Source organism: Ciconia boyciana, chromosome 3 (assembly GCF_034638445.1).
Source record: "Ciconia boyciana chromosome 3, ASM3463844v1, whole genome shotgun sequence".
Classification (NCBI taxonomy): domain Eukaryota; kingdom Metazoa; phylum Chordata; class Aves; order Ciconiiformes; family Ciconiidae; genus Ciconia; species Ciconia boyciana.
Window position 1 is genome coordinate 58,628,678 of NC_132936.1, and position 20,357 is coordinate 58,649,034.

Below are 20,357 nucleotides of genomic sequence, written 5' to 3' on the forward strand. Positions count from 1 at the left end.
ACTAGGTGATATAATGCATAATCAGGGAGCAGATTTCTTTATTTGATCATATCAATTTTATTTATTTCTTCAGTAAAATAGATTCCCTTTGATACTGTACTATTAAAGATTTCTGGCTTAAATGTTTCTGGTATCTCAGTCAGCAATTCTGCCACAATAGGCAACCAGAAAAAATCCATACCAACATGCCACAGACTATTTCTCATTGTGAGGTCTAGATCCAGTTCAAAGAGAAAAAAATATTTTCTCACTACATTTTGCATATCGTATCTTTTATTTCCACTACAGTAAAAATGCAACCTATTTTCACTTTCAGTGCCTTTCTCATCTTTTGAAGATACTGTGGTTGAATACCCTTTGTATTTGCACAGTATCCCAAAGATCGGCAATTCTTTTGCATTCCTGCAGGAGACTCTTGTATTTATGCATTGAGAGACTTTTGCACTGATTATTGCAAACCTTTCCCCTAGCCACTTTTTCTATTTTCTTCTATACCATATGACAGCCCAGTCAGATTTACCTGGTTGCTGCAAAATCATTTCGTCCTGCTCTTCAAATCCTTTTGTGTGGCCCCACTTGATTACCTAATTATGTTATTTCCCATCTTCCATATTCCTTCCTGTTGCCCCAAAGGCCCTTTGCAGTTCATCTCCCTTTTATTTCTCAGCTGTTGATGCTACGTTGCTCCTGTTTTCACTTTGCATGCCATACATCTCACCTAACTTTGCCGTCTAAGAGCTAAATGTCTAGTCTAAACCAGGCGCTTAAGTTCCCCTATAGTTAGCGGAGAGAAAGGATACCTTCAGAGCACATTTATTTCATCCCCATCTAAGACACGTATCTAAATTGAGATGAATTGCCCTCTGGGTATTCTTTCCATACACAGGGAGTCTAGACAACTAGTTTGGCTAGTGCCTTACAAAGTAGGTAAAATGAGTCCCAGTTTTAATCAGTTTGCCCAGAGTTTTCCCAAGTACTGTATTTCCTTCTGCTTCAGCGGCTCCTTTCTCTGTACCTTATCCTTCTCACTGGAATCCATTTGATACTATTTTCTCTACTTAAGTGTGCTATTAAAATTTAGGTCTTCAAGAAAATATGTAAACTGTTATTGTAAACACCCACTTAAAAAATCAAATTAATTTTAAAATAAGTTTTTGTTGACTTCTCAATGCTTCATACACTGAACTTTTGTTTCTAGGGTATTGCCATGTTTCTCTGAGAGAGTGCCTTTCTGCTCATGTTATATATAGGGATTATTATGGCAAGGGTGTTCAAGCTTACAAATTAAAACGACAATTTACAACATAAACCTGAATTGCACCTGTTACAACAGCCCCACAGAGACGGGGTGTGCCTGATGGCCAGCAGGTATGCAGACTGATGATTCAGGCCTGAGGTGGCTATGAGTTATTTAGATGCAGCATGAGAAATATTTTTAAGTTATCTGTCTGAACAGAACCCTTTCACTACATTACAGTATTAAAATCAGTAATCAAAAAATGGTCTGTAACATTTAGTTTTCTATTATTTTAGAACAAAACATCTCACAAAATATTTTAAGTTGATAAAAATAGTAGTTTCTTTCTTTAATCTCACATCTTAAAAATAGCCAAGCAGTTAATTTCTAAACATTTACAAAGAGAATCACTCTGTGATTAGACCTTTGAAGGACAAAATTCAACTGCAAGCATTTTTTTTTTAAATTTAATTTTTTTATGTGCAAATAAAAACCTAAATCACAACTGTGCCATAGGAACATTTGTCCAAGGTTCATAAAGAAAGTAGAGCCACACTTCACAGATTTATGACAACTCAATGAGCAGTCTCACTGAAAAGCAAGGAAGGACTTTTCAGCTGTGGTTTGCTGTCTAACGGGTTGTGAACTTCCAGCTTAAGCAAGACAAGATGATGAAATCTTTAAATGATAAAATAATTGATAAATTCCTTTGTTAATATAGGTTCTTCTTGCAGAATTAAAAATATATCATAATTATCTTATTCTAATGGACAAAGGCATTAACTCACTTCAGTAAAAATGTTTGCTTTCTCTTGTGCATTCAGCTTTGAAACTCACAGACAGAGCTTAATTTCTTCCTAAAGTATTTGTAAGTTCCCTACCTCAACTTACTAGACTCCTATCTTACTATCTGCCCTTCCATCACAGTGTCCCAAACAAATCTCTGTAGGTAACAACAGATAGGTCTCTGGGGCCTGGATCTAGGAGGGCAGTTACTTACATTTTGCACTTGGAGGATTATGTCTCTGTAAAACCATTTTACTAGACCATGCTGTAAAAAGGAAACCTCTTTTTAACTTTTTAAATGCTTTATTTTGTCTTTTTTTAAACTGATGACAGTGAGCAGGTACTCCTGTGGACTGTGCCTCCACAACTTTCAGACAAGGTAGTACTGGTGCTGGAAACCGAATAGAGATCACTGAATTTTCTCACATTCATTAGGGTAAATTCTGCCTGTGAAAAAGCAGAGTAGGTGTGTGTACATATCAATTCTTCCGGCTAAGCCACTCTCAAAAATGAAAACCAAACAAAAAACCTGGCAGGAGAACAAAGTTCAATCCGGGAAAGCTTTTATCACAACCGAAATTCCAGGCACCTCCAACAAAGAGAGGTGGTATCAAATTAGTGCCAAATTATTGAAGGCCTGTCTGCATCGTTCCCATATTGAATGCTAAGAGAATTTGTCCTATTAGGATTAGATTTAGCAGGGTGGGAGTGGGGAGAGGACAAGTTTCCAGCTGCCAGGGCCCAAGAAGAGAAACTGTGCAGATGGAATAGGTCTCAGCTGAATAGCAGGGGGCACGTTGATCTGTGATGGGTGCATTTACACCATGGGATGCAGTCCACTTAACCTGTATCTCTGTGATGTTTAGGATAGGATGTTAGGTTGTTTACTGTCCACTGCCAGGGGAGAAAACAATACCTGTTGCAGTGAGTCAGAGGGTGCCCCCCGGGAATGGAATTAACACAGTTTCAAATGGTTTGAACCACCAGAGAATGATTTCCTCTTCTGCTAAATGAGATCTTAATTTGAACTACTAAATTTGGTCTCCTAAATGAGCCCCTCACACAAATGACTGTGGGACCAGCAGGAGCAGTATGGGAACGCAGCTTGGACCGTGGCTCTTCATGTCTGCTCACACTGAACTTTGAGACCCATGGGAAGCCTTCCCATGCCACCAGTATACTCATGGCTCTCAGGAAGATGCCTACTCAGTGGCATCTGCAAAGGAATAGGGGGTCTGTATGTGCCATGCCTAAAGAAAAGGGAGTCATGACAAATCCACTCAAATACGGGTAAAGGACAGAGAAAAAGGAAAGGCAGAATGAACAAGTATACATTATACATGCTAGAGAGAAATGCTTTCTTCCATACAATTTTCTGCTGCTTAGTAAATATTAATTAGGTTTTGCAGTCTGGGGCCCTTTCAGGATTCAAATGAATACATTAATTATTGACAGCTATGAACAGACTATTTGGAGGTATAAATAAAAAGAATTTATTTACTGGCATGATGAAGTCTGGAAACCTTCAATGAAAGACAGCAATTAAGGGACACAGTACTAAAATCAAAGAAGAGGGGAGGAAAGAAGAAATATTACTTTAAAAAAATCTGCTTTTTATTCTATTTTTTTAAAGGGGTGAACATGAATGATAAAAAATCCAGCATGGATTTAAGGTTAGGCATTGAAGGGAGATGAGGAGCTTAAGCCCGTTGCATTAGCACCAACTAGTGCTGTGCATATGCTCCTGTGACATCTGATGTAGCTGAGCTTGTGTAACTGCACAGCAGACCCAGCTACCAGCAAGGAAAAGGAAAGCAGTAAATTTTTCAGCTGGGCACACCACAAACTCTGGCTTTCCAGTTTGTCCTACAGGTTAAGTAAAACTAATGAGAGCTTATCAGTGCTTTGACTAGATACAAGGCCAAGCATCATCCTTTTCCTGGCAGAATTAACCTTTCTGCCGAGGAAGTGGTCCTGCCTTAGCTTAACCTAAGTGGGTTGCTTTTACTTGCAACTGAATTAAAATCAGTACAAGAACCACTGTGAATATTCTTGCTCAGATGGAAAGCAGGTTATTTCAATTATTTAATGTCTGTTTATGTCTAAGTGAAAGAAGTCATACTTCAACCGTGCAAAAAAACCTCAACTCCTACCTAAGCACTGAACAAAAGTCATTAAAAAAGCATTCTTTTGGTTAAACTGGTGCAATTTTGGGAACAGATAGGGTCTCATTCAAGGGAGGGATGTCTCAATTTCTAGTGTCCTCATACTAGCAAAATTCTTAACAATAAATTCCTCAGAATAGGAGTTCTGCTTGAGTAATGTTTATAAGAGCAGGCTGTGGGTTTCTCTGCTGACTGTGCTAACCAAGAGTGTCAGCTGTGATTTTGGTTCTTGTGATATGGATTAGATGCAAGCTGAGTTTGATTTTTTTCCAAGTCAATTATGAATTATCTGAGAACCAAAGCAGCCAAATGAAATTGCTCTGAACTTGAAAAAGAAATTAAATTGCTTGTATACTTAAGAAAGAAGAGAATCTTGCTATTTTAAAGAAGTAGGAAACAAGTTTATTTTGTGGCTCTGGTTATTCATAATAAGATGCTCAGATGTTATGGTGAAGAAGGGTCAGTTAGCTAAAGAGAAATGGAAGCAGAGAGGAAGAAAATAAGAAGTTTAAACTTTTCATAGGCCAATTATTGCGTAGCATTTCAAGCCATGTACTACAAGCATGTTTCCTTATGCAAAAAAACCCCCAACAAACCAGCACCACCCAAAAATGGTATCTTGGGGCCTTGGGGTATGAAGGAGATGAGTAGTTTGGGTTTACCAGAGAAGCCTAAAGCAACTTCTGAGTCTTTCCCAGCTCTAATTTGCTCTGTGGCATTCTGCTTTCCTACCTCAGGTTTTACTATCAGTACAACTGGAATAAATAATGTGTAAGGCTTAATATTAACAGATTTGAAGCACATGCATCTCTGACTAAAATAATTTTAATCTCACCTAGCTACATCAGTAGAATGAGATGAAACAACAACAGGTATGCCTTCATCCTATCTATAGTACAACTTTCATTGTCTGCAGCTATGCCACTGCAAAGCAGGTGAAATATGCTACAGTACTTTCTATTCTGAACATGGGCTAAGTGATTGAAAACTGTTGAGAGATCAGTAGATGAATTATATCATGTCAACAGTTTTTTTACATCCACAAAGATAAAGATCCAGTTGTAGCAAGAGCTAAGCATAATTGATGATCCACCCCAGCTGAAGATAGTGATAAAATGCCCTTTGACTTTAGTGGGGTAAAATTTTTACCTTAGATGTTTTTAATAAATTTGTTTTGGTTTTGTTCTTTCAATGGAAACAAAAATATGAGGGAAACAAACAAATTATATTCCATCTGCAGTTTCATTTATGAATCCATTGCATCTACTGTATCTTCATTTTATTTCCGTCATATGATATATATAAGCAGAGTTTTATTGATCTCCTTTTTATCATTCTCTGTATTTTCCTGGGAATAGATCTGCTTCTAAATCAGGCAGATATTGCAACTGTCATGAAATATTTAATAATTTTTCCAATCCTTATGTCTTGAAATAATTCTGAAAAAAGATTTATGTGTCCATTAGTACAGTATTGTTTGCTCAGTGGCAAAGGTAAAGTTTAAATAATGCAAGTATGGCAGAATATTAAGAGATTTTTAAAGCTGTAATTTGTCACAAGTTGAATTACTAAAATGTTATTTTATAAAGCCATATTTATTACAATTCCCCCCACTCCCTTGCATATTGGGCTACGATACACATTTTTCCATTCCTTTGCTATGCACAAAATGTCATCAAAGTTTATCGCTATTTAAATTTTGGTTTTATCATCAGGAAAATATTACTCTGTTTCATTTCTGGCCTTCATATAACCATCTTTTCTTCTCATCAGACTTACCCATTATTAATGGGAAAATTTCCTAATATTAAAATAAAGGGATTTCCAGCTATTGAACAGTTTATGTCACATGAAATGGATAGAAAATACTGTTCAGGAAGGCTGCATTAAACTAAATCACTCCTGTCCACAGTATGCTTCCTACTAATAGCTACTCATTTACAAATTCATTCTGTGCATTAAAGAAGAACTAATTATGCCAGTAATGTCCAGGTAAAGTTGCCAAGATTATGGCAGTGGTCATGCTATTAGAAGAGAGGGAGGCAGTACAGACCAGCAGCAGCAGCATTGATTTATGTGCAGATAGCAACTTTCTCTTCAGCATAGCATGTTGTAGAGAAAAGCCAGTTTTCACAGCCTGAGACCCAGCCAATTCCATCATTGAAAGGGATTTGATGTCTTGGTTGTTCAAGACACTCCTTTGATTTCTCTGGAGAATAAAAGGTTTAAGAATAAAAGATTCTTTCATTTCAGAATGCCGGAAATTTTGCCTGTTCCAAAAAGTTGAGAAATCTATACGAGGTAGGATCAAATCCTTAAAATTTGTGGATTATTTCTATTTTAAGGGAGGTGAGAGAGTACATAAATAAAGATGAATTCCTGTTGGGATAAACTTTTTTATTTTGTCTTTAATGACATCAGTTCATAGTCTCTTTCTCAGTGAGAGCTTCTGAGAGACAGTAAAACAAGGCATGAAGTCTCTTACGTATCTGTTCTGTTCGGGGGTAATGAACTTTGCAGCATACCTTGTAAGTTTTTCTTTAGAGTCCCTCAGTCCTAGTAATGTGATGATCGACTTATAGAAGCTGAGAAGACCCTACACGGGCTTGTGCTGTTTAGTCCTCATTCTGCCGAGATGTTTGTGTAATGATTTTCAGCTGAACTTGTTCAGTGAACAACTTTTTCACACAGGCTGTAGATCACATTGCATGTGCTCTCCTCTTCCAAACCAAAAGGCAGATGGTAGCCACAAAGATACTCAGAAGAAGCAACCAAAGGCAGTGCCCAGCAACCTTGTCTAAGATTTGTGGAGGATGAGGTAAGCGATGCTCCGAGTCAAAAATCCCACTGTAATAATTGTTTGGCTCCTAAAGGAAGCCTTAAAAGGTCTGCACAAACACCAACCTGCCATTGCTGAGCAAGAGGAACCCAGAAGACATAGTGAGGACTCAGTAGCTGTTGTCCCTTGCCCTCTGGGCTGCACACAAGAAATCCTGGAGAGACAGCTTGGACACATGTGTCTTGCTGCCAGTGAGTATGTTGGTCTGAGAAGATGAGGAAGTGCAACCTGTGAGAGAATATCACTTCTCCTTCCATAAGGTCTCACCTTGAGTCTTGTTACATTAATCTCGCACTTTGGCACTAGCTGTTGGGGCTAGGGGGGCTCAGTTACCCTGTTCTCTGAGGCGTTGGCATCTCTAACTGTTTTGAAACAAGACTGTTGAGACAATCATGAACATAACCTAGGCAAACAGTCCATGGAGAGGCAATCATGAGGAGGTCTTGCTTCAAACCCAAGGAATTGCTTCAGACCAATTTTATATCTTTTCCTTAATTTTTGTTTTTGGAACTGAATAGGCTCAGGTTTTTTTACTTAAGTTTTATAAAACCAACCCTCAAGCAGACAAGTACTAAGCAAATGAATGTGGAGGGTTAAAACTCAGCAAAGTTAGAAGCAACTGTAACAGTTCTTTACCTTCATTAATGCTTTGTTAATGACTACTCTCACTACTGGACAATGATAGTTACTCGTTAGTTCATTTGCATGAGAAGTCTGTGGCTTTAAACTTGATTCCAAAATTTTATTGAAAGCTGCCACTCATATTTTTAGGCAGCACGGTGTTAAACAAGAGCCTGTACAGGATAACGTTTATATCTGACTAGACTGTACACATTCCCTGAGTGAACATTAATTTGAATATCCCAAGTATACTTTTGGTTAGACTGAAGTCAGTATCAAAGTCAGTAACAGTATGTTCTTCCTCATTAAAATATTTTTGTTTCAATTTAGCCTCCTAAAATGTATGGGAAATAGGTTCAGATCAGGATTTGTGGTGTTCTGCAACTGAAAACTTCCTTGGATAATGTAAGTCATATTTAATCAATGAATTAAAAAGACAAAATTAACTGGCAAAATATAATACCAGGTATACAGTATGCATACCTTTCTAAAAAACTATATGGTATAAGAATCAGCACCTCCATACCTTGAACAAAACTATTGATACTGTTTCTAATTCATTATCATTAAACAGTCAGTTATCTACAGAGCATGAAAATGAGTGCTATCAAAGACATCTGCAAATGCACTTCAAATGCTGATAATGCAGTATGTAGAGGTTCTTGTTCATCACAAAATGCAGTTTATGTGGGCTATGCTCCACAGAAATTCTCTGTCTCAGCAGCTGCAAAAGTCTAGTTTGAATCAGCAACCAAAAAATCCATTTCACTGACCACAAAGAAGAACTTTTCCAAAGGTGGGGCACAGGTTGATTTACATTCCTTCCAGCTACATATAATTTTTTTTACTGATTTCTTTTAGAAATCAGTATTAAAATACAACTTCAAGGGAATAGTCAAGAAAGTTGTAAAAGACTGTCTTGAAATAAACATTCTGGAATATAGGTAGTTTCTTTTGAATAACCAAAGGTTCGCACTGTCTCTGCCTCACCACATTTGCCTATTAGGGCATGAATCTCTAGAGGTTCAAAGTGCTCCTGAAAGAACTCGAAGCCGTGGACTAGCCATAGCACAAACAAGGAGGGGTGAGGGAGGAAAGGAAAGAAGGAAGGAAGGCACAGAGGAAGGAAGGAGGGACAGAAGGATGGATGGATGGATGGATGGATGGATGGATCAATGGATGGATAGATAGATGGATGGCTGCTTTTTCATAATCCACCAGGAAAGAACAAAACACATCTTAATTCTACCATTTGCTCTTTGACTTTTCAATGGTCTTTCCTATCCAGTGCCCACTTTTTTCCAAACAGGGTCAATCCTTTTTGCTTCATTGTTTCCCCTTGTAAGCATACATGTTTATCCAAACGAAGGTAGTACAAGGGACCTAGAGAATTTCTACATCTCTTGTTGCAGGAGTTGCTGTCTGAAGCCCTGTTTCCAAATCCAAGATTTACTTTCCCTCCCTGTCAGACAGTCTTGATTACTGAGAGAAATTGATTCATGAGGAAAGGTTAAGGAGCTAAATACAAATAGCTTGGCTGCATGATGACTAAGACAGATGGGAACATCATAATAGGCTGCAGAGTACTATTGCACTGAGAAGGAAGAGCCTCTGGGGAAAGGCATAAAACATAATCTGGCTCATTTTGAGTCTTCCAATTGTCACCAGAACCATTGTGGTGAAAAGGGAAGCAGGTGGCTGCTTTACATACTATTTTGAATCTAAACAAGTCTCAGCAGAAGCACTTTGTCAGTTACAGGTTATCATGAGTGCAATATTTGCCCTGCTCCTTTAGATCAAAGCTCTATCCAGCTATGAATCCTGCCTCCTTCAACGCCACAAAGCAGATGCTGTGGAGCTGAGCAAATGTGCAGTGTTCTTTCCCTTGGTCTTCTCCCAGTTCCCAGCAGTTTGTGGCGTAGGGTTTTCTTGAGTTTTTAAGACCATTATGTTTAACAACTACAAATTAAATTAGCCCTCCATTATTCATCTACTTTTAAGCCCATTAATAATTTTGATACTGGGATTGATTTTCCCAGTTTAGTTATCCGTGGAGTGCAACTGTTGTCTAATCAGTAGATTGTGTGGTTTTGGCTGTTGTGTTGAAAGATATAATAGTTGTCTTACCAGTTGTACAGACCTTGAATTTAGGCTTTATTTCACTCGCTTCTTTTCCAAGCTGAATAGTCATGGTCTATGTGGTCTCTTCTCTTAGACTCTTCCCCTAAACAGCCATTCCACACTTGTTATCTTTTTTGCCTTTCTTTGTCCCCTTTTTCAAGTCAACTATATATTTTTAAGAGATTTTAGCTAGGGTGCACTCAGTACTCAAGATGTGAGGCTGTCATGAACTGTGATCCTTTTTTTTTTTTCTTTTGTGGATTTTTTGACTACTGCTGAGCAGACATGATACGTTCATAGTGCTATACTGTGACCCAGGATCTCTTTCCTACATAGTGGTAGTAAATCATATTGTGTTTGTATCAGTGTGGGTTTTTTGTCCCAGGCCTCTTACTTGGAGCACTGGATGTTGACAATAGGTTATCCTCTGTCCCGGTCTAATATCTGTACATGTGCAGGGAGAGATAATTCTTTTCCTTCTCTCCCACCAAGTACAAGGAAAAAGGTTTTTCTTTCCTCCTCCAAAGTTAAAGTTACACGGAGATGGTGGGTTTTAAAAGGGTAATTATTCCCTTTGTCCAAGAGCCAAAGCCATGGGAGTGCTGGACGGCAAGAATTCTTATTTTCTGTATTCCTTCTCTGTGTGAAACAGCTTGCTGCATTCAGGAGCAGTTGTAATGTGAGAAAGAGGAAGCGAAGAGTGGAGGATTTATATGGGTGGAAGAAAGGGAGAGAAGTAGTAGATTTATACAGAGGAAGATGACAATGGGGACGAGACAAGGCAGTTCGCTGCAGCAATGCTTTGGTAAAATACCCACAGGTTATTTTAGACTGTGTAGAACACACAGAGCATTGATAGGGTTAGAAGCTATTCAGCACAGATATAAAAGCAAAGTTCAATTAAATCCATGTACAAGTTGCCTGAGTTTGCTAAGAGCTTTGTCAATAAGTGCACAGACCTTTCTTTTGTAATTAATATACCTTTAACCTATGGAGTGGCAAATATGATTTCTAAAATCTCTCTGATAAAGTCTCATTGAAACTGAGAGGACTCCAAGTTCCATTTATGTCAATACCTTCCTAAACAAGCAGAACCTGTAGAAGAACATGTTCTCTCTAAAAATAAACCTGTTTTGTTCAAAGATATTGGCAAGATTAGAAGAATACAGGAATCTGAGAAAAAGTGCATTAGTATACATACATAGTTTGTGCTATTCAGTAGCTGTCATAGTATATTTAAAAACTGATGTTCAAGCAATTAACATATTAATGCTAACATCAAACTATAATTTAACTGAAGCTTTACGGCTGAGACACAATAAAGATAAGAAAATGTCAAGCACTCACTGTTCTTTAGGAAATGCAAAAGGAGGATGCAACTTGATCATGTCACAATGCTCATTTCACTTTATAATCTTCCAGAGGCTTTCCAGAAAAAACTCAAATACCTGTATTTTGATCCTTATGTATGTAAAAGAACATGTCCCATTGTTATCTTTGTGAGCCGCAAAACCATAGCTGTGTGAGAAAGGTTTCCCTAAGTAAAAACAAAACACTGCCTAGTGTAATATGTAAAATTGTTCAGGAAATGCACATTTCAAATGAAATCCCTAATATAAATTATGATTTTCAACAAAATGATGAAATGTATATAAGCACTCACACAGACAAAATAATGCACTTACATTGATACCATTACAGTGGACACTGTATGTAACATTTTCAAAATTACTGACAAGCAACTCTGGGTAATTTTGTAAAAACTACTTTTCCTAATAGAAATGCACCTTAACATTAATGAAATACATTATAAATGTGGATTTTGTCTAAATATTTTGGCTTCCATTTTTTAATGAAAAAACCCAGTGTAAAAGAGACATTTGTAACCTAAAAAAATATCAACCTACCACATGTTTAGTTGCAAAGTATCAGCTACCACTTCTAACAAACTTCTTTCTCTAAGTCTCTGTTTTCCTGTAATCAAATTACAAATGGAGGCCATGTTTTTTTCATAATATGTCGTTGGATTCAGAGAAAGAGATCCACTGTAATTTGATATGCTCTTAAATTCTGTGCTTTCTTCCACTGTCATCTGGCCTAGTGGGGAAAAAGACAAGTGTAGCATCAATACCATCATTTCCAGATTTATTCTTTGTTTTAGAAGGAAATTTATCTCTACAGACCTGGATGTCTTTAGTATTACGATTTTGATCTGGAACACTGAATTAAGACACTGATGAACATGAAACTTTTTCTAGATTAAAGAAGTGATTCATGAGCTATTTTGCTGTTCTGCTCTACGGGAGCAATTCCAAGCTCTCCTGGTTCACATACAGCATTGTGAAAAAAGACCGTTCAAATACTGCATGCAAATGCTTTCCTTTTGTAGTATATAATTTTAAGCATTCCTCATTTCAGGATTCGTGGACTTCATGATAAATGAAAAAGGCTAAATATTAATTTATAACTTCCATTTTAAAATCACTTATATTTTTATACAATGTTTCAGAAGGAAGAACAGTGAAGCAGCCTTCTAATTACGGTCTTTCGTGTTACTGAAACTACAAGAAATTATGAAATACAAGTGATATTGGGATACATTTGTGTATGCCATATCCATGAATGGCTTAGCTTTTCAACTTGTCTGTTATGTTTTAAGTTCTTGCTAATTCTTTTCTGTATGATGGAATATCAGCCAATAAATGAGGTAGAAGGAATCAGTTCTCCACCAAATCACCACAATATGTTGTATATTTAATTTTTGCTCTAGACAAAATCGTGTGCTGTACTACTCCTTTTCTTATGCATCAGGTTTACACTATGCATCTTTAGAGCCAGTCCCTTAAAAGTGTAACCTATTTGTCATCTCTCATTTGGATTGACAATGTCAAAAACTGCTTCCGCTAATCCCACAGTTACAGCCTCCATAACTTGTTTTTTAAATTTACCTACAAGTATCTTGTGCTGCCCTTTTTCTTGAAATTATACAATTTTTGGGTATTTAGAATGTATTGGGATTTTTTAAAATTATTTTTTCCGGAACTGTCTGCAAAGAATCTTCATTGTTCTTTTTCAGGCTCTCCTTTGCAAGTGGTGACTACCAAAGCCTACAAAAATAGTTAAGCCACTGCCAGTCTGAGGGCCCTGCTTCTTCCATTGACCTTTGCATTGAAATGTTGAACATCTTTGAGAAGCTCAGAACTTCAGCCTGACTGACAATGACAAACAAAAATCAATGTCAGAGGAAAGTGACTCTCTTCCTTTACAAATGAAACACAAAATTGCAGTAAGAGCAAACGTTGGTGAATGTATTAGATCAGACTGAAAGAGCCAAGGGGAAGTACCTTGGAGCACTGCTTTTAAAGCCAAGCTGATGGATGTGTTAAGTTTTCAGTGAAATCTGGGGAATTCAAAAGAGAACATGCTGCTGGCATACTGACCTGAAGGCTGGCCGAGCCAAATCACCCTTGAGCTCAGAGGGTCTCATTTAATAACTTGCAGGACTAACAAGCACTAGCTGTGACAAAAAGCATGTGTCTCTAATAAAAGACACTTTTTCTTTCTAGGACCTTCTCATGCTTAAAGACTAGCACTTAAAGACTGAGCACTGTATTCAGGGTCCAGCTTCACCCCAAGCAAGGCCGGGCAGATCCACTTTGGCTTAATGTGTGTTATTTTGACTGCAGTGTCAGTGAAGAGTAATTAGTTTTGCTGCCATAAAAGCAGCTCAGTCAGCTCCCCTTTTCTGAGATACAGCGAAGCAGATTTTCTCAAGTAAAGGGAATTACTTGTCCATATTTATGTGCACCATATTTTTTTCTGAGGTGATCAAAGAAGCACTTGCTAGGAACAAAAATCATTACTGTTCACAATACCTAAAAGAATCAATAAGGATTTGGATTTTAGAATATTTTTGTCTGGCCTCTCTTGAGGCAGTGTGCAATATTCATAACCTGGAGTGAAAAATCCTGACAGCTGTTTTCATAATCGTGGAAGTTTTCATAATCATGGAAGACAAAGGACATGAAGTGAACCTGGATGGATGTGCAATGCTAAGGTTCAAAGCCTGAGGCTGCTGCTCTTGGGGGAGCTGAGCAATGAATAGGACTGTAGTCAGTATGATTTCAGAGTCAGTGGCCTCTTTCCACTGACTTTGATGGAAATCCAAGTCAATCTCTGGGAGGAATCCCACGGAAAAAGATGTTTCCATTTGGCCTTCATATTGTACTTACATGCACAATGACTATCACATGGAACAATGTGAAAACCCCAGTGTGCTGGGTTTGGCTGGGATAGAGTTAATTTTCTTCACAGTAGCTAGTATGGGGCTATGTTTTGGATTTGTGCTGAAAACAATGTTGATAATACAGGGATGTTTGAGTTGCTACAGAGCAGGGCTTACACAGAGTCAAGACCTTCTCCGCTCCTCACCCCACCCCACCAGCGAGTAGGCTGGGGGGCACAAGAAGTTGGGAGGGGACACAGCTGGGACAGCTGACCCCAACTGACCAAAGGGATGCTCCATACCATATGGCATCATGTTCAGCATAGAAAGCTGGGGAAGAAGAAGGAAGGGGGGGACATTTGGACTGATGGTGGTTGTCTTCCCAAGTAACCATTACGTGTGATGGAGCCCTGCTTTCCTGGAGATGGCTGAACACCTGCCTGCCCATGGGAAGTAGTGAATGAATTCCTTGTTTTGCTTTGCTTGTGTGCAGCTTTTGCTTTCCCTATTAAACTGTCTTTATCTCAACCCATGCGTTTTCTCACTTTTACTCTCCTGATTCTCTCCCCCATCCCACTGGGTGGGGAGAGTGAGTGAGCAGCTGTGTGGTGCTTAGTTGCCGGCTGGGGTTAAACCACAACACCCGGGAAAGGTGAGACCTTGTGAAGGGGGGATTAATTTCACCTAATGCTAGCTAATCTAAAAGGTCAGTATGTGACCTAAGCTCATTATCTGGGCTCCTTCTTCTCAGCAGGAAAGGCAGTGAGAGAAAGAACGTTCTCCAAAAGGTGATCTATCCTACACACCTTAGACATCCATCTCAGGATGGAGTGGGTGAATGGCCCTGGAGCGTGCCTCTTTTTTTTCCATGATTAGACTGCTATTCTAGGCAAGATGTTTAATTTCTGATTGGCTAAAGTTAAGTAAATTGAACCCCATGCTATCTGTCTAAACAGCAGAACATATTTGGTTGTGTTTCCTAGTTATGCATGCATAGTAACTTCTTGTACCATGAATTTTGGTTATATTATTGCTTATATGGTATTTAAAAGCTAGTCTTACACTTTGTCAATTCTTCAAATTAAAATGATAGAGAATAAAATAATAACATTGATTGTTAACTATATCTTCTTAGCTTGCTTATGTAGTGTGTTTTCAGGCAGATCAAAGTTTAACAGGAAGCATGAAATATTGCGATGTGTGGAACCAAGCAAATTATGCTTGCAGGTGTCAAAAGATACAGAAGGTTTATTTATAAAGGTAAAGAAAACATTGCTCTTTCTAAGCAATACATTTTTATTACCTGCCGTCTTCTCCAATAATTGCAAAGACTCTGGAAGTCTTCAGGCATTTTACAAGCAATATAAAGGGCACAAAACATTACAGCAATAGTATTGCCATTTTTTTGGTCTTTTCTCAACAAAGCTCATCTGTTTCTTTTTTAAATAGGTGTGATCCTCCCTTCAGCTGATTGTGTTGTACTTGGAGTGGGTTTTGCCATTAACTACAATAGGACACAATTCTAGATAATCAGCAGAGGCAGTCCATATGTAGAAGGGTGTCTTGTTGTAGGAAGCCCAATGTGGGATGCAACCTTATGAAATCAAATTTACTTTCCCTTGTCATGTGCTGGCACATCAAGTCAGGTAAAGAGGCAAGTGATGCATACCCGGATTAAGTAGTGGGAGAGAAGAAAGCGTACTATAAAGCTGGCTGATGGATGTGGTCATGGTTGGGAATGATCACAAGCAACTGGTAAGGCAAATCAGCAAAGGAACAATCAAAAACCAAAGGCCAGTGGAGACTGTGCAAGGCCTGCTTAAACTTCTGTGGTTTTTAATGCCTTCTAAAGAGTCAAGCTGTAAGCAGGCAGTCTTCATGGAGAGGGTATTCACAGAGTGAACAAGCTATAGTTGGAGTCCAACAAGCTAGTACTGGCAGTTTGGCTGGGGTTTCCAGCTCTGAGAAGGCCATAGAGGAAGTGTCTGTCCTGAGAGCCCACAGGCAGGAGCACTGGTTGGTCTGTACTAAGGTGTGGAGGCCTGGGCCGACTGTGTATCTGGATGTCTTGACAGTTGTGTGGTAAGTGGCCTAGAATTGGTGCTCAACCCTATCTATTGCATCCTACAATTTATGAGGTATTTTATAACTCAAGAGCTTAATTCAGCGAATGGTACGTCACAGAGCATCTCTGAAGACTTCAGTAGTGCCATAGGCATGTTACAGATTTGGAGAGGGAAGTGGCGAGGTAGAAGCTACATCTGAACCGGGAGCATCTATGCTCCATAGAAAACTATGGACTCCTGGACTTTTGAACTTCCAGGTTGACAGCCGTGACTACAGCACGCGATTGTCTCCAGTTTTGTGCTCAGCTTTCTCAGACATGACTTTTTATAAGCATCCAACTGATCCAAGAACCCAAGTTCCATTGACTTTAAAGTGCCTGGAGTACCTGCCTGTATCTTTTCCTTGATAGCAGCAAGACTGGGGAGAGAAGGGGCAGCACTGGTGTCTCTGCAACTATTTGATTTTCTCTTTGAAACAGTAGCTATGACTCTCAGAGGGGGATAGTGATTACATTCTTGGAATGTGTAAGTAATAAAACAACCCTTGTGATCAGTTAAAAAATGTATAAAAAGCACTTGCCTTCAGGAAAGTTAATGTTCAAGTTTCATTTCCTCTAGAGACAAATATCAATTCAGAGGAGCAGAAGAAGATAGAAAAGAATGAACCAGGTTACTGTAAGAGCGCGGGGTCATCATCATGTAATTCCAGACATTGTTGCAAAAGCTGGAATATTAAATCTCACTGGGTGGAGAGATGGATGCTGACCGAGGGCAACCTAGAGGGAAATAAGATTGAACTAACGAAAGTTTGCTCTCTCAGCAGTATGTAAAGAATGTCTCCAATATTGTGCTCACTAAAATAGTGTCTCTGGGCAATGTGAGAATAATCATAGGTAGAAATTACACTTCCCTCCTAGAATCACATGAACAAGAATAAAAACTGTGTCTGAGAGAACATGATCTGTAGATTTCAGCAAGCTGTCTCATGCTTAATGACATTTGAATATCTTCTGAGATTTCCTGACATAATGAGATTTTGGAATGGGTTAGAGGATGTCTTTATTTCCTTGAATTCTGTAGCATTGCTGATTACTGTCTGATTTTCTTCCCTGTTCATATTTGGTTTTGTGGAGCTTCTGTATTGGAGTTGTTAAAACAATATATTTGACTACCTCTCTTCTGACAGAGCTATGAGATATACTTTCATTGAAAGATTTAACTAAAGTTTAGCCAGGTGAAATAACCCCTGAGAATTATCCCTTCAATTTTCAAGACAAGACTGGAAGAGTGAATTTTGTGTTTCTCTTTAGGAAAGAGAACTTGTGGGAAGTAATATTATCCTAAGGCCGAAAATCACAGAATAATTGATGTTGGAAGGGACCTCTGGATATCATCTACCCCAGCCCCTCAGCTCATAGCAGGGCCAGATAGACCACATTGCTCAGGGCCATGTCCAGCTAGCTGGGTTTGGATTACCTCCAAGGATGGAGACTCCACAACCTCTCTGGACAACCTGTTCTTATGTTTGATTACCCTCAATGTGAAAAAGCTTTTTCTTATGTTTAAATGGAATTTTTTCTATTTCAATTTATGCCCATTTCCCCTTGTCACCCCCTGACAGAGGGTCCACTCTGTCCCATCATCCAGACGACACCAAGTTGGGCGGAAGTGTTGATCTGCTTGAGGGTAGGAAGGCTCTACAGAGGGACCTGGACAGGCTGGATCAATGGGCTGAGGCCAACTGTATGAGGTTCAACAAGGCCAAGTGCTGGGTCCTGCACTTGGGTCACAACAACCCCACACAACGCTACAGGCTTGGGGCAGAGTGGCTGGAAAGCTGCCTGGTGGAAAAGGACCTGGGGGTGTTGGTTGACAGTCAGCTGAATATGAGCCAGCAGTGTGCCCAGGTGGCCAAGAAGGCCAATAGCATCCTGGCTTGTATCAGAAACAGTGTGGCCAGCAGGACTAGGGGAGTGATTATCCCCCTGTACTCGGCACTAGTGAGGCTGCACCTCAAATACTGTGTTCAGTTTTGGGCCTCTCACTACAAGAAAGACGAGGTGCTGGAGCACGGCCAAAGTAGGGCACCGAAGCTGGTGAAGGGTCTAGAGCACAAGTCTTATTGAGGAGCAGCTGAGGGAACTGGGGTTGTTTAGCCTGGAGAAAAGGAGGCTCAGGGGAAACCTTATCGCTCTCTACAACTACCTGAAAGGAGGTTGTAGCGAGGTGGGTGTCGGTCTTTTCTCCCAAGTAACAAGCCATACGATGAGGAAATGGCCTCAAGTTGTGCCAAGGGAGGTTTAGATTGGATATTAGGAAAAACTTCTTCACCAAAAGGGTTGTCAAGCATTGGAACAAGCTGCCCAGGGAAGTGGTTGAGTCACCATCCCTGGAGGTATTTAAAAGACGTTTGGATGAGGTGCTTAGGGACATGGTTTAGTGGGACTTGGCAGTGCTAGGTTAATGGCTGGACTTGATGATCTTGAAGGTCTTTTCCAACCTAAATGATCCTATGATTCTATGATCCAGGTCATTAATGAAGATATTAAACAGTACAGGATCCAGTATTGACCCTGGGGTACACCACTGCTCTGCCGCCAGCTGGGCTTCATGCTACTGATCACAATCCTTTGAGTCTGGCAGTTCAGCCACAGTTGAGTTCACTTCACTGTCCATTTATCTAGCCTGTAGTTCATCAGTTAATCTGAGGTTGTTATGGGAGATGGTGTTGAAAGCATTACCAAACGTGAGATAAAAAACATCCACTGCTCTCTCTTTGACTACCAAGCCAGTCATCTCATGTAGAAGGCAATCAGGTTGATCAAGCATGATTTCCCCTTCATAAATCCATGCTGACTATGCTCACTCACCTTCTTATCCTTAACATATTTGGAAATGGTTTCCAAGATTAGCTGCTCCATCACCTTCCCAGGGGTCGAGGCAAGGCTGACAAGCTTTTAGTTCCCATAATCCTCCTTCTTGCTCTACTTGAAGGTAGAAGTAACATTTGCTTTCTTCCAATTCTCAGGAAGCCCCTCCCAGTCGCTATGACTTTCAAAGAGAGTGGCCTTTTGGTGACATCTGCCAGCTCCCTCAGTGCTCATGGGAGCACCAGTCTCAAGGATGTGTGCATATCCAGTTTGTTTAAATGTTCCCTAACCTGATCCTCTTCCATGAAGAGCAATTCTACCTTGCTCCAGACTTCCCCACTGGTCTCATGAATCTGGGATTCCTGAAGGCTGGTCTTCTTTGTAAAGATCAAGACAAAGAAGGCCTTGGGAACCTCGATCTTTTCCATGTCCTTTGTCACCCTGTTCCCTGCTCCATTCAGCAGTGGGCCCATATTGTCCTTAGTCTTACTTTTGCTGCTGGTATACCTGTAGAAGCCCTTCTTGTTGCCCTTCACATCCCTCAGCAGATTCAATTCCATGTGGACTTTGGCTTTACTACCCCATCCCTGCATGCACAGACAGTGTCTCTATATTTCTCTCACTCACCTGATACTGCTTCCACCTCTTCTACACTTCCCTTTTATGTTTGTGTTTTGTCAAGAGCTCCTTGCTCATTGATGCATACCTTCTGCTGTGTTTGCTTGATTTTTCTGTGCAACAGGATGAACCATTCTTGAGCTTGGAAGAAGCAACCTTGAAAATCAACCAGCTCTCCTGGACCCCTCTTCTCTGCAGGGTCATATGCCATGGGATTCTTCCAAGCAGGCACCTGAACAGGGCAGAGGCTGCTCTCCTGAACTCCAGGGTTGTGATCCTGATTTTTCCTTTCTTTCTTCCTCTCAGGATCCTGAATTCCACCATCTCATGGTCACTGCAGCCAAGGCTGCCCCTGACCTTCACATCCCCAGCCAGCTCTTCCTTTGTGTAAATATGAGGTCCAGCAGAGTGGTCTCCCCTCGTCATCTCCTCAGTTGCCTGTGTTAGGAAGTTGTTGTCAATGCACTCCAGAAAACTGGATTGCTTGTGCCCTTCTGTGTTGTCCTCCAGCAGACATCAGGGTGGTTAAAATACCCCCATGAGGACCGGGGCCTACAAACATGAGACTTCTTCCGGTTGTCTGAAGGCCTCATCTACTTTTCCCTGATCAGGCTTACTGATACAGGTCTGCATCCTGCCCACCACCACCTCACCCATGTTGGTCTGTCCACTAATCCTGACCCATAAACTCTCAGCTGGCCCATCCTCCAGCCCTAGGCAGAGCGCCATGCATTCCTGCTGCTCTCTCATGTAAAGGGTAACTCCCCCTCCTTGCCTACTCAGCCTGTCCTTCCTAAAGAGCCCATATC